The sequence below is a fragment of the Octopus bimaculoides genome, chromosome 3 (assembly GCF_001194135.2).
Source record: "Octopus bimaculoides isolate UCB-OBI-ISO-001 chromosome 3, ASM119413v2, whole genome shotgun sequence".
Taxonomy (NCBI): domain Eukaryota; kingdom Metazoa; phylum Mollusca; class Cephalopoda; order Octopoda; family Octopodidae; genus Octopus; species Octopus bimaculoides.
In genome coordinates, this window is record NC_068983.1 from 89017490 (window position 1) to 89028642 (window position 11153).

Below are 11153 nucleotides of genomic sequence, written 5' to 3' on the forward strand. Positions count from 1 at the left end.
TATATATATATATATATATATATATATATTTTATCCAAAATATATAGTATTATATATCCATCACAGCTGACCTTACCAATCAGTTTCATGCAAGGAAACCAATGGATTATATAACCTTAGGCTCATCAGAGCATAAGATTATATAATAATACTTAATGCTCCATTGGTTTCCTTGCGTGAAACCAATTAGTAAGATCAGCTATGATAGATATATAATACTATATATTTCAGATAATATACCCACTCTAGTGACAGATGTACGAGTGTATCTTTTCCTTGACTTATGGTCTCTTAGATGACACACACACACATATATAAGTTGTGTACCTGCTATTAATAAAAGGAAATTAAACAATTTTAGAAATTATGTAAGTGATTCTAATAATACTAGTAATTTTGTTTGTTAAAAACACATTTCAATCTAACATGAATTATATCACCGATTCTGTATCTCTTCCCAATAATAACTTTAATAATAGTTCAACCAATAATTCTTCACTATTATATTGGAACCACAGCATCAAAATTCAAGTTGAGATGGGGCAGCCACTTACATTCCTTTAATAACAGGCACAGATCATATATTTTATTAGCAAAGTTTATTTGGGATTTGAAGGATAGAAATATTCATTACTCTATTTTCTAGACAATTATAAGGACTGAACTTCCATATAAAGGAGGGTGAGCAGTTGTAAATTACGTTGCATGTGGCACTTGAAATTCTAAGATGTAAATCTGAATTAATTAACAAATGTAATGCGTTGTTAATACATTGGCCACACCAGATTAATAAAACCTTTCTCAGGATTCCATTTAACTAACCTATGTATTGTATTATACTATAAAACTTCATATAAATTTCTGTTGATTACACTTCATTTCTCATTGTTATTATCATCCTTCTTTGATTTTTTTCCATACTTATTGTTCAACAGCAATTTTATCTTTTGTAATTCTCCAGAACTTTAATTTTACATTTATTTTCTCGTTCCCAATTATCTTATCACTTCCCACTATAATTTTTCATTTTCCTGTATAACTATTTACTAGTTCCATTTAATACAGTGATAATTTTTTTTATCATTAATCATTTGTCTTTTACTTCTTTCAATCATTGGACAGAGATATGCTTGGACAATGCATTGAACAAATCAACCGTCTGTTTATTTTTTATGACTTATCCTATCAGTCTCTTTTACTGAACTGCTAAGTCACAGGGATGTAAATAAACTAACACTGGTTATCAAATGGCGTGAGGGACAAACACAAACACACCTTCACATACATACATACATACATATATATGATAGGCATCCACACAGTTTCCATCAACCAAATTCACTCACAAAGCATTGGTTGGTCTGGGGCTATTACTGAAGAAACTTGTCCAAGATGCTGCACAGTGGAATTGAACCTGAAACAGCTGTGCCTGTACCTAATATTTATATATCTCTTAAAGTATTGAGTTGGAAGAATCATTAACACTGGACAAAATGCTTAGCAACATTTCATTCATCTTTACATTCTGAGTTCAAATTCCACTAAGGTTGACTTTGTTATTCATCCTCTCAGGGTTAATGTAACTGACTTAGCCCCCTCCATTCAAAATTTCAGGCCTTGTGCCTATAGTAGAAAAGAATGTTTATATATCTTAATTTTTTTTATATTATGTTATATTGTATTATTGTATTATATATATTTCACTATGATTTGACTTACTATTTCTACTCTAACACAAAAGTTATCAACCCCTTTAATTCTATGTCTTGATATATTTCTATCTTTCCATGCTTCATGATCCTCTTCTTGTATTTTTTTTATCCCCCTTTCTCACTCCTAATTTTCTTACTATTTTTTCTTATCATTCTAGTTTCTTTGATGTTACTCCTGATGTTACTTTACAAAATTACTGATCCTCTGTAGGTGTCATCAAGTTTGCTACTACCTTGGGTTAAATACTGTCCTTGATCAATTATTGATTGATCAAGGACAGTATATATGCTATAACATTGTAAGCCATTCCCATGTATAGTATTTATAAGGGTATTCGTTCTATTGGAAGTGTATTACATCATTTCCAACATCATGGTGAGATGACAATTGGATGTCATTTAATACTGATTCCAGCTTTATATTTACTTAAGTAACCTATCCGTTATTGAAATAGGCGTAACTGGATAATAAATGCAATACCAATATCTTCATTTTTTTAATTTATTTTATATATAGGAGCACATGGTGGAGACGTAAACGAACCTCCTCCCCACCTTTAGAAAGACATTTTTTTTATAGAATCCCACATTTTTGGCTATGGAGATTACAATTCTGAAAGAAAAATTTTTCACTTTTTCTGGAAATTTTTTTTTTTTTTTGCAAAATACATAGAAAAATATGGAGATTATGATTCTGAAAACAATTGTTTGTAAAATTTCAATTTAAAAAAAAAAATGCCCCAACCTCTCCCCTTCCCTCCCGATTCTGAGGCCTTGGCCTTCAAGCAGGCTATCCACATGCTAGAAATAACAGCCAAATCTTACAAAACTGCGATAATATAAGGAAAGAAATATGTAATCAGTCTACTCACTTTTCTGAAAAGATTTCTTTCAGAGAAATTTCCCACAGTAATATGACAAAGTGAAATAAAAGAGTTCATTTTTTTTTTTTTCTACAACTGAAACCTCCACCATGTGTGCCAGTGAAATTTATGGGGGATAAACTTCAGCAATGTGTTTGAGAAATTTTTCTTTGCTGTAAATCCATACATTTCTTGATACATAGATTTGTCGATGTGAGACCATTTCATATCGCCTGATGATCCAGTGACATACTTCAACCATCTTTTGATTCAGGACCGATAGGCCTCAATGTGGTTTGTGCAAGCACTGGTTTCAGGGTCAACAAAGTTCTGTGAATGGTTTACCGTTTGGTGAATATAGCCAAGTTGCTGTAAATTTCTATAGCTGGCCCATTTATCAGTATGAATTGCAGTACCGGGCAATACATTTCTTATTATCACAGTTTCCAGTGTTGCTGTACATGCTGTAAAAATCCTTTCTTCACAGTGGTGTCATAATGCCCAACAACCCATGTTTGATGGCCTAGTCTCACAACGTTGTCATATCCTCCCTCTTTTTGTCATATTACTTATGAGAAATTTCTCTGAAAGAAATCTTTGCAGAAAGGTGAGTAGATTGATTACATATTTCTTTCATGATATTATTGCACTTTTGTGAGATTTGGCTGTTATTTCTAGCATGTGGATAGTCTGCTTGAAGGCCAAGGCCATAGAATTGGGAGGGAAGGGGAAGGGTTAGGTTTTTTTTTTTTTTTTTGTAAAATTGAAATTTTACAAACAATTTTATTTCAGAATCATAATCACTGTATTTTTCTGCATATTTCACAAAAAAAAATTTCCGGAAATAGTGAAAAATGAAGAAGGGGTGAGGGAATGAAATTTTGATGTTGCAATTTTTGAAAATTTTTTTTCAGAATTGGAATCTTCATAGCTGAAAACATGGGATTCCGTAAAAACTTTTTTTTCTAAAGAGGTGGAAGGGTTCATTTACATCTCTGCCAAGTGCGCCAATAAATGCTACTAATAGTTTCTTGCTGTGAAAGCATGTGTCTCGGCAGATTTTAATAATTTGCCTAGACATGTGTCTTTGCAGCAAGACACTATTAGTAGCTCTAGTCTCTATACTGTGTGCATTAGATGTATTTATCTCTCACTAGATGGAATACTTTCTTTATTGGTCTTACATTGACAGAGCAGTAAACTACATATATAAATTCATATGCATATATATATATAAATACACATACATGCACACATGTATATATACATTTACATATATATATATATACACACACACACGTAATATGTATGTTAAGTCTTATAATATACTCCGGTTAGCTTATGATAATTTAGAACTTTTGGTAAATCTCATATTAAATCTCCTTAACTGTTTTTGCACAGTGTTCTATGATATATAAAAAAAGAATGACGGATTTTATGAATTGGCTTCATTGTGTTATTTCTGATGTATAATTATGCTTATTTCTCAATTAGTCTTATTATCTTAATATATAAAGCTGAAGTTGTGTGTCTGTGTGAGGTCTTTTTAAAAGTGTATAGAAATCCGCATTTTCCACTTTTTGTAAAATTTTTTACATCAATGGAATTTTCTTGATGTGAACTTTCCAATGCAGTAATTAGATTTTAAAAATTCCGTTTACTTTGTGTGATTTTAGGGAGATTTGGTTGTCGTTTCTAGCAACTTTTATATTTCTTCCCTTCTACCTGGAACGGCGTTCTTACACACGCGCACAACATAAAAATATAGAGAGTAAGGGTAAAAGAGGGAAAGAGAGAGAGAGAGAGAGAGAGAAAGTGATACATACAAAGTCATAGATTAAACTTTCCTCGCAGTATTCTTTACCTAATTTTCATAACATTGTTACGTAAAAACACATACAACCACACATACGTGGTCTGTGACAACAACATACACATTGATCTCGTTCTCTATTCATTTCTCCCCCTCTTCCTCTCTCGCTCTCTCAAACGCATACAAGTGCAAGTAAACACAATCATTCACAAAAATATAACTCATGTTCGTCAATGTGGCATAGCTACTTTGGTAAAATGAATATCTTTTAATGAAATTTTCTATGCATATATTATTTATTATGTAGATTCCGAATATACAAAAATTTTCGGTGAAAGTGTTTTGGGAGGGGGGTGGGGGACAATTTTCGGAAATTCCACTTAAATTCCTCTTAACTACTGATCTCAGATTATGACATTACACACACAGTTACCACCACACGCACACATGCTACCATGCACACATACACACACTACCATACACACACACTATCACACATATGCCACCACACATGCTTGTGCACACACACGCACATACATACAGAAACCATCCATTCTTCACACTCTCCTCTCCCAGAAAGCACTTTCCCCTTGTCCTAATTCCAATCATTTCAAAAATGTAACTACACGTGGACTGTTGGAGATTTTTTTCCTCCTTCTTTTTCCTTTGGACTTTCCTATGTTACCTGTTTCCAAAGAAGAGCTATGTTTGAAACGTAAAACAACCACTCTTTTCCTTCTCCAAGCATCTTATTAATACTTTACATATGTTACATCCTTGCAATGTTGTTTTTTTCTAGTTGTCTTTTTCTCCATTTAATTATGTGTATTCCATGTTTTTCTCCTTGTCTCCGTATTCTTTCTGTTGAAGAGCGTAGCTCGAAACATCAAAGACTTTCTGTATTCCCGAGCGTCATACTAATACATCCTTTTGTTATTTACACCACCTGTCCTCGTCTGTTGTTGTTTTTTCGTACATTCTCCCGTATATATATATATATATATATATATATATACGCACACACATAATATATACATATATATACATTTACACACACGTATATTTACATACGTACACATAATATACACACACATATATGTATATATGTGTATAAAGTATTAAATGAGGCGGTGTTAGAGATGAATATATCTATTTTTCCATATGACTTCTATATAGTAACAGCTCTTTCATAACATTCATCATATAGTATTGTTAATTTCAGTATGTAAAATTATATGTACATTGGAACATCATCGTTACATCCATAACACTGCGTAACATTTTTTTTTTTTTTTTTGCTTTTGGTCAGTAAGTGTTATTTCCTATTTGCTTCTATCTAGAAATCAAAGGAAATGACTACCATTCACTTCAAACTTTGCTTTTGTGAGCTGGACATCAACGTTTTGAAACTGACCTATTTTCCTTTACATTTGAGACAGTTTCGGCGATGAGTTACTGATGCAGAAATATTGATATAGCAAATATTCTGCTCAATATCACAGATTTGCTTGTCAGTTGCCTGACCTTAACCACTTGAGCACATCCCTTAGTGGCTGACACTATGTGTATCTCTGATCATGAGCAGAGGTAGTGGGGGAGCATCATAGCTATGTGATGAGAGGGATTCTTTGGGGTTTGAATAAATGTAACAAAAGCAAAGTTTGAAGGAAATATTAGTCATTTTTCATACTTTCAAGGGGTAAGCAAATAGGAAATAACAATTGCTATCCAAGGACAAAAATCATGTTACACAGTATAATTCAAGTTAATGTGAATGTCACTTGATTCTCTGAATTCAAATTTTCTTCTACTCTGTAAATACTACATTCATCATTGCTTCCTCCTTCTTTGTTATCTAATTAAATTAAAGGCATACCAGCGAAAACAACGAGTTTCCCATTGTTATTATATCCATTTTCTTCTCCTATATATCTATATATATTGGGTTGTCCGGAAAGTTCGTGCCAATTTTTAAAGGAAAGAAAAAGGTCAATAAATACTTGCCATTACATTTTTAATCAACCAAATATGAACCATTTTGTTGCACAATGCATCTCCATCTTTCCTTTAACTTGAAAATACCCTCTTCCCAGAATTGAGGTGGTTTCATGGCAAATAAGTCAAAAAGTAAGCTACTATAAATCGGCACAAACTTTCTGGACAACCCAATATATATAAGTAATGCAAATAATCAGAAAATGGAGAAAACCTCAGAACAACAAACACATCAATTGGACCACATTTATGGCTTATTTTTTAATACAAAGCATGACATAGCAAAATAGGTAGCGTAACATATCTTACATGCATATTTTATCCCTTAGTCGGTTATTATGACCGCTAACTCTGTTTACACTTATAATATAATATATGTATGTACGTATATGGTCAGGGGATTCTTGAATGCCACTGGTAGCATGTAACCAACTGCAACCTGTTGCATGATCCAGCCAATGGTGACTAAATTAGCAACATCACCAAGCCTGCTTGATGTATAGGACGATGTTTGAACACCTTGTGGGATGAAAAACAAGACCCTCAACAGAGCCAATGCCCATCCAATTATGTGATATATATGCCTATATTTTTATATTTCTATGGATATCTGTATACATGTCTCTATGTGTATTTATATATCCATGTACAAGGGGGTACCCAAAAGTAACCAGAAACGTTCTCTGTAGGACGAGCCCCTTGTAGTTCAGGCTTCTGCCACTCAGGCATCAGTCTGCCAACCAGCAGCATTGAGTGATGTCGTACTGCCACATGGTGTATCTTTGTTTTGCAATGCTTCTCCCCTTTTTGTGATGGCTGAAACAAAGGAACAGCATGCTTCCATGAAATTCTATTTTTTGTTGGGAAAAATGGTGGCTGAAACAGTTGTCATGTTTCAAACAGCTTTCAAGGATGCTGCCATGTGCAAAACACAAGTTTACAAGTGGTTTCCATGCTTTAGGAATGGTCACTTGTTGCTTGGAGACCAACCACATTCAATACAACTGTCGACCTCCCAAACGAATGAAAACATCCTGAAAATTCATGAAGGAGAACTGTCACTGAACAATTGATGAACTTTTTGATATGACTGGTGTGTCCTGGAGTTCCTGCCAATGGATTTTGAGCAAGGAATTGCGAATGAAAAGAGTTGCACCAAAATTTGTATCTCTCTTGCTCATGGAAGATCAAAAGCATGTCGAGAACTGAATGCATGTCATGAACTGAAAGAACAGTTGGAAGTTGATCAAGACCTTTTTTTGAAGGTCATCACTGGTGATGAAAGTTGGTGCTACAGAATTTGCAGATGTGAAGAAAAAAAGGCATCACTTCACAAGAGTTCCAGCACTGTTTTGAATAGTGGAAAATACACCTGGACTGATGTATTGCTTCAAACGGAGAAGGCAATAAAAATGTAAACATGTAAAACTAAGTGAATAAAATAATATTGCAAAATTCTGGTTTCTTTTGTCTACCCCCTAATATGTGTATATATTTCTGCATATATCAACGGGTGTTTATGTCTGTGTGTATATATATATATGAACTCCTGTATGATCATTTATATATCTTTTGGGCTCATTTTTGTATACAGTATCTATACAGTTATATTTGACTATGTGTATGTGTATACATATATATATATATACATATACATAAATACATACATACATATACATACATACATACATGCATATATATAATATAATAAATGTGAAAACAAATTTCTGTGTGTCAGTGTGTCACACTTTGATCCCCTTTCTCACTATTCAATGACAGTTTTACTATTTGTCATGCTGGGGTGAGAGTAATAGTAGGTCTAGAGACAGAGAGGGCAGTAGCAAAGACAGAGAGAGAGAGAGAAGAGCTGATGTTTTATTCAAAGTAATAGTACTGATGGTGGTAGTGGGAGTAATAATAAGAGAAAGAGAGAAAGAGTGGATGTGTGAGAGAAAGAGGGAGATGACGTACAACTATGTTTAACCATGCCTCTTTGACTGAAATTCCTGTGGCCAACATACTGAACACCGAATTCTTTTACACACACATTTAGCCTTTTGCTTTTATAATTATCGTTTTATTTTTTGCTTTCTTTAATACATATATATATATATATATATACACATATACATACACACACACACACATATATAAAATACACTTTAATTGAAATAAAGTTTCCCCAAAATTAAACATATCTAATATAATAAATGTGAATGTCAGTATGTCACACTTTTTAAAATTTAATAAATCCTTTCTACTGGAAGCACAAGACCTCAAATTTTGGGGAAAGGTATTAAGTCGATTACATCAACTCCAGTACATAACTGGTACTAATTTTATCAACCCTGAAAGGATGAAAGACAAAGTTGACCTTGGCGGATTTTGAACTCAAAACCTAACAGCAGATAAAATACCGCTAAACATTTCTCCCAGTGTGCTAACGATTCTGCCAGTTTGCCACCTTAATATGATATAATATAATAAATGTGAATGTCAGTGTGTCACATTTTTCAATTTTACTCCTGGAGGCTGTTGTGCAACATATATCATTTTAGAATCAGGCTGACCCCGTGAGTAAATCAAAAACATTCCAGGCTGAATCTAGACCCACAATACTGAAATTTTGGATTCTCAAATTTTCATTGCTGTGATTGTTTTCGGTGATTTTTTTATGTAACATTTTGTGACAAATTTTTTTGTACAATAACAATTTTTATAATCCAAAGGCCAACTCTGTGAGTAAATTAAAAACACACCGGGCAGAATCCGGACCTGCAATCCTGAAATTTTGGATTCCTATGTTTTCATTACTGTGATTGTTTCCAGTGATTTTTTTACATGATTTTTAGCGATGAATATGATCATCATTGGGACATGACTCTGGAGGAAGCAATTGCAACAAATTCTCCAAAACAAGTCAGAGGTTTATTTGCAGATCTTCCTATTCAGGGTCAGTTGCTTAAAAGCTATATACTAACTTAAAAGCTGCCCTGGGTGGATTTTAAGCTAGTATATATATATATATATATATCATTATAAATATACAGGGATTAGCAATTGAGTTGCTTCTCCAACATACTGAAAATTTAGAAATAGCAGTCAAAGAACTACTGATTCCAAACTACAAATTTTCTCTAAAGTGGATGGCGATATTTGTGGCACACATAGAACAAAAATTACCAAAGATTACCGTGAATTTTTTTAGAGACACTTTCAAATTTATCAGAATATTGAGGCTGAAGATTGGAATAGTGAAATTTCTATTCACTTAACCATGAAACGATTCGTATCCAATTAACTAAAAGCTTGGCTTGTTTACGCTTTTCCCTCCGGTTTTTTGTTCTATGTGTGCCACAAATATCGCCATCCACTTTAGAGAAAATTTGTAGTTTGGAATCAGTAGTTCTTTGACTGCTATTTCTAAATTTTCAGTATGTTGGAGAAGCAACTCAATTGCTAATCCCTGTATATTTATAATGATAAATAGTCTTACCGATAAAGGTTTTTTTCATACTGAACTAGTTGGCAGAATTGTTAATTATTAATTCTATTATTAATTGACGATTCTCTGCTCTTATTCTTGTATATATATATATATATATATATATATATAAGCAATAATAAATCTCTGAGCAAGGTATACTCAGCAGTTGCATGACATCGTGAAGTATGCTTGCCACTTAAATGTGGTTAACCCTTAAGGGTGGATGCTACTTGTAGCTTGTAGCCCCAGGAAGATACCTCCTTCAGCTGGCTATTGACATATTTTCTGTACCCTATCACTATTTGCAAAGGGAAGTCATCCTTCCCATCTTCAACCTGAAGTGATACACAGAGACCTGGGTTTCTTGGTATTGACCCGTCATCAGCGTGTGACAATCACCGGTTGTCAATGTGAAGTGCATCGGGAAAGCACTTCACATTGACAACTGGTGATTGTCACATGCTGATGACGGATCAATACCCAGAAACCTGGGTCCATGTGTATCACATCAGGTTGAAGATGTGAAGGATGACTTCCCTTTGCAAATAGTGATAGGGCACAGAAAGTGTGTCAATAGCAAGCTGGAGGAGGTGTCTTCCTGGGGCAACAAGGTATAGCATCCACCCTTAAGGGTTAGCTACATTTAAGTGGCAAATATACTTCACAATATATACATATATATACATACATATATATATATATATATATATATATATATATATACACACACATTCATACATATATAAGTTTAGGATTGAAGTGAATCAGTTACCTAAATAATAAAGCACTAAGTTCATGTCAAAGAAATAGCAATTGCATACAAAAAAATAAATTAGAGGAACATATAACAAAGTAAAATTGCATATATGATTTGTATATATAATCACAAGCACCCAACTGAATAAACCATGAGTCTAAAGGCTGTATCTCAGAACAAACAGTGCACTTAAGGGACTCCAGATTCATGCTAACTGCAGGTACTGAGTAAGGTAAAAAAAACAAATAACAACAGATGAATATTGGTTCATTCACTACAACTGTTTCAAATGAATTATTTTTTTATTGATGAATAAAGTTATTAAAAAAAAAACTGTTTTCATCAGATGAATATACATTTAAAAAAAACATTCCAAGAATTAACATCATGTGATTCAGCTGTAGTGAATGAACCAATATCCGTCTGGTGTTATTTGTTTACATACACACATGTATACATACACACATACATACATACATACATATATATATATATATATATATATATATATATATATATATATATA

General features: G+C 33.2%; 1 protein-coding gene across 4 annotated transcripts in view; it reads right to left on the reverse strand.

Moving 5' to 3' along the window:
- The window catches only part of LOC106875464 (protein FAM227B), a 152669-nt gene that overhangs the window by 35656 nt on the left and 105860 nt on the right, over nt 1-11153 (reverse strand). The gene's annotated exons all lie outside the window — the stretch shown is intronic.